This window comes from Penaeus vannamei, chromosome 1 (genome assembly GCF_042767895.1).
Source record: "Penaeus vannamei isolate JL-2024 chromosome 1, ASM4276789v1, whole genome shotgun sequence".
Taxonomy (NCBI): domain Eukaryota; kingdom Metazoa; phylum Arthropoda; class Malacostraca; order Decapoda; family Penaeidae; genus Penaeus; species Penaeus vannamei.
In genome coordinates, this window is record NC_091549.1 from 37,517,177 (window position 1) to 37,522,176 (window position 5,000).

The following is a 5,000-nucleotide window of genomic DNA, read 5'->3' on the forward strand; positions in this document are numbered from 1 at the left end:
GCCTCGCCTCTTCGCCTTCCTCCTCCTCCTCCTCCTCCTCCTGCTCCTCCTCCAACTGTGCTTCAGAATGCCATCGTGGGCGGGGAGCGGCACGGTGGGGGAGGGCACACGGGCGTGGGGCGTGGGTGGGCCGTGCAGGTCTGTGGTCCCTTGTGCGAACTGTCACTCGCAGGAGTCAAAGGTGTTCCCTCTCTCGCGCACAATCAAGTTAATTCCTCTAACTTCCTGCTTTCTCCCAGTCAGCAGTAACTTGATTTAATTATTTCTTTTCTCTCATAGCAGTGAAACCTGTTTTTTTTTCCTTTTTACGGCGCCACTGAACTAAAATTCACTTTTTACATGTAGCGTTTGTGTAATTGCCTATGAAATAAACACAAATCAAAACAAATCAAGAAAATAATCCAGCGTTGAACCGAAAAAAAGTCAAATTTCGCAGATGAGTGACTATACGCAAAAACATATTCAATATAAAACACAAAAGAAGAATGAAAAAAATAGTAACAGTGTGTGTGTGTGTGTGTGTGTGTGTGTGTGTGTGTGTGTGTGTGTGTGTGTGTGTGTGTGTGTGTGTGTGTGTGTGTGTGTGAGAGAGAGAGAGAGAGAGAGAGAGAGAGAGAGAGAGAGAGAGAGAGAGAGAGAGAGAGAGAGAGAAAGAGAGAGGAAGAGAGAGAGAGGGGGAGAGAGGAAGAGAGAGGGGGAGAGAGAGAGAGAGAGAGAGAGAGAGAGAGAGAGAGAGAGAGAGAGAGAGAGAGAGAGAGAGAGAGAGAGAGAGAGAGAGAGAGAGAGAGAGACAGAGACAGAGAGAAAGAGAGAGAAGCAGAGAATAAAATGAGCAGACATCACACGCAAAAGAAAAGAAAAGAAAAAAACACACACAGACGATGCCACACGAAAGATCATCCCTCACCGTGACAAAGAAAAACGAACTGGAAGATAAACACATTTCCAAGAGAGAGAGAGAAAAAAGAGGAGAGGAAAACACCCCAAAGACCCGAGAAACAGACATGAAATATTGAGGACACGCGAATATCAAGGAAGAACAAGGAGGTGATTGATTACCAGTTTTCTGATCAAATGATATCAGCATTCGCCCCCTATGAATCATCCTCCAGACTATTACGGTTGAACTCGAAGCGACGAGGGAAAGGAAGAGGGAAAAAAGATGGTAGAGGAGGAGGAGGAGGAGGAGGAGGAGGAGGAGGAGGAGGAGGAGGAGGAAAGGAAGGTTTAGGAGGAGGGGAAGAAAGGGAAAGTGAAGGAGGAGGAGAAGGAGGAAGAAGAAGAAGAAGAAGAAGAGGAGGAGGAGGAGGAATGAAAGAGAAGAAAAAAAAACGAAAAAATAAGAATGGCAAGGAGAAAAAACTAAACACAACGACGATGACGATGAGGAACAGCAACGAAAAAAAGCCGTGAAAGAAAGCAAGTGGGCGGCCGACCCAGCCTCCTCGCGCCCGCCATCGCCCCTGCAGCTGACTGGTCGTGCTCTAGCGTGCATGCAACCTCCCCGACCTCATGTGAGCCCCATGAAATCGCATGCATAATCATGATACAGGGGCTTAGGTCTTTCCCTTCTGCGATGAACCCGTGCCCTCTTCGCATCTCTCTCTCCCCTCCCCCTTCCCTTCCCCTTCCCCCTCCCTTTTCCCTCCCCCCTCTCCTTCCCCTCACTTTACAATGACCCCTTAAGTGGCGTCATGCGACCCGGTTATTTCTCAAATGGTCGAGAATGATCGATGGTTGTACGTGACGAACGACCTTATCGTGCGGCATCTTACAAGCAGACGCAGTTCCTCATCCCCCGGGGACCGTGTGTGAATGACTGATACACTATCGCTCGCTGGGGAAGTGCGTACGTGGTGCGCATATATGTGTGCGTGTGCGTGTGTGGGGAGAGAGAGAGAGAGAGAGAGAGAGAGAGAGAGAGAGAGAGAGAGAGAGAGAGAGAGAGAGAGAGAGAGAAAGAGAGAGAGCGCAATAGTCTTGAAAATGAAGAGTGAGAAGCGTATCCGGCACTTAAGCTCTCAACATTGCATATCGCGTGTGTCCCTTCGAAATATATCTATTTTCATATCCTTTTTATGTGATGTTTTTTTTATAATATACTAACATGCTTCTTAGGCGATACATTTTGGTCCTTTTTAACTAGCACCGCAGTCCCTTTATGTACAACCGTTTTTTAGTGTTTCATTAATATGTGGGAGAATATTTTTTCTGAATTCTCCACCTCAATCAAGCACACAAAATTTTTCACACAACCACACATAACTCATCCACTCTCCTTTCACAAATATCATATCATCACCATCATCAACTTTATCATCATCCTTTCCATTATCACCAACATCAATATCACCATCAACCCCCTCCTCAACAATCAACATCATCACCAACATCATCATCATCAACATCAACGTTATCATCATCATCATCACCTCCACCACCCTCGTCCGGCCCGCCGTAATAACTCGCCCCCTTCGCCATCACCATCACTCGCCTCACCACCGCGATGTTTACCCCGATCTCCCTCCTCGTCCGCGCGGCGCTGAGTCAGGTCGCCGTCGGAAGCTCGTCGTTTACGCGAGGAAAGACGACGCGATACACAGTTTACGTCTCGGGTCCGCCGCACGCCGACGGGTCTCGCCCTCGTTGGCTCACTCCTTCGGCGACGGAGCTCGGGAATATTGGATGGGGGGCGAGGGAACGGGAGGGGGGAGGGGGGGCAGGGAATTAGATGGAGAGCGAGGGAAGGGGATGAGGGGGGGGGGTTAGTGAAGGAGGGGCGGGGAGGGGGAGGTGAGAGAGTGGAGGGAAGGGGGGAGGGAAAGGGTTGAGAAGGGAAAGGAATAAAGAGAGGGAAGGGGATGGAAGGGGAAGGGAGGGGAGAAGAGAAGGGCTAGATAAGATGCGGGTAAACAGAGAAAGGAGAAAAAGGGAAGAAGAACGAAGACAAGGTGAGGTGAAGTGAGGAGAGGAGGTAAACGGAAGGGTTCGACGTAGGAGGGGAATAAACAAGAGAGAAAAAAGAGTGAGGTGTAGAGGGGCGGGAGAGGAACGAAAGATGCTCGCCAGATTACGCAAACGGGCCGGGAGGAAGTTGGTGTGCGATGGCCTCTTATAAAGCGGAGGCGAGCAGGAGATCGTGAGCAAAAGAGGAGGAAATGACGCGAAGAAAAGAGAGGTAGAAGAAGAGCCGAGAGGGGGGGGGATTTGCCGGGAGGAGATTACAGTCTAATCTCATATAACGGTACTTTTCATGTCAGCATAAGAATTGATCGGAGTCCCTTGTTTCATAGACGTCAAGAGCGTATACAGATTGCCTTATCAGCTATAGCCTGCAGCTCGCCCGCTATTTCAATGATGATAAAATCTTAAAACAGGAGCAGAAGTAGTAGGAGTATAGTGGCAGCACCAGGAGCAGCAGCAGTAGCACCACCACCACCAGTAGTAGTAGTAGTGGCAGTAGTAGAAGTAGCAGTAGTAGCAGTAGTAGCAGTATAATGATGATGATAATGATGATGATGATGATTATGATTATGATTATGATTATGATGATGATGATGAAAATGATACAATGATAATAATAATAACAATAATAGTAATACTAATAATAATAATAATAACAAAAAATATATAATCCTCATCATAACAGTAACGATAATCATCATAATCATAACAATAATGAAAATAATAATAATAAAAAAAAATGTTAATAATAATAATAACAATAAAACTATGATCATAAACATAACAATAATGATGATGATGATAATAATAATAATAATAATAATAATAATAATAATAATAATAATAATAATAACAATAAAACATTATGATCAGTCACAAGAAACTCCCCAACATGAGGTCCCGCTGCGAGGCTTCCCCGGCCGCAGCGAGGCGGTGCAGCATGACAGCAGCGCAGCGGAGGGCGGCGGGGCGGCGGCGGCGGCGGGGCGGCCCCGCGGCCTGCACCCTGCATCGGGCACCCACCTCTACGCCACGGGTCATGCCAAGCTGGTTCGACCCTGCCGTTCGCAACGCACCTGTTCGTCGACGCCCGCCTCCCCCTGGCCCACTCCCGGATGTGGGCGCCCGTGCACACCCGCGGAGATTTACTCAAGATGTACGCGCCATCACGGAGGGTATTACTCACGCAGTCTGCTCTAACGAGCGGCAAGGAGCAAGCGGGGAAACACCATCATTTATTTCCCGGCCGATCGAGGGGTATGGATTGGCTCGCGCAAACGGCAACCCCAGTGCGCGTTTGGGGTTATTGGAGTTATTTCGGGAGGTTAACGCACGTCGACGGATTGAACCGGTTTATTTCGACAAGATCATTTTCTCATCTCCTTTTCGGAAGGATTTTTCCGCAATGGTCCGGGGCGGTACCATGAAATGGCAACTCCAAATCTGACCACTCTGTATTCTGATAGCACTCCATTTTCTATGTAATCACCACGTAGGGGAGACTAAGCGAATGACGGGCGAGGGCAGATGCGCCAAAATTGGGTGAAATAAGCACGGCGACCCTCTCATCGCAAAAAGCCCCGTCATGGAACAACTCAACGGCCGCCGATAAAAAATCTCGGGCTTCTGAAGCGAGCGGCTCGAAGCGGAGAGTAATTATACGAGGCGGCAACCCCGGCATGGCCGCCGCCGTCTCACAACCTTGGCTGGAATGTCTGCCGTCCAGCGTCGAACATCCGCAATATGTGGCCCTTCATCTGGGTGAAGAACATGAGTGACTCGAGTTTCTTGCTCTGCGAAGAGTAGGCTCGCCGAGACCCTCGTAACTCCAAGTGCATAATGGCTCTAAACTCACACTTTGGTGTTCTGTTTGAAGCTTCAATTAGTTAACGTTGAGAAAAGTGTCACTGGAAGCCGCAAAGAAGCTAGTGCGGGCGCAGGTGGAACAGCTTCACCGCAGGGATGCCCGCCGGAGGAGCAAGAACAAGCTACAGAGGACGTAAACACGGCTTGCAGATTAATTACCGCGGAGGATC

The 5,000-nt window shown here is 48.7% G+C and overlaps 1 protein-coding gene across 18 annotated transcripts in view; it reads right to left on the minus strand.

The window, feature by feature from the left end:
- The window catches only part of by (focal adhesion protein tensin), a 690,412-nt gene that overhangs the window by 327,553 nt on the left and 357,859 nt on the right, over positions 1–5,000 (minus strand). The gene's annotated exons all lie outside the window — the stretch shown is intronic.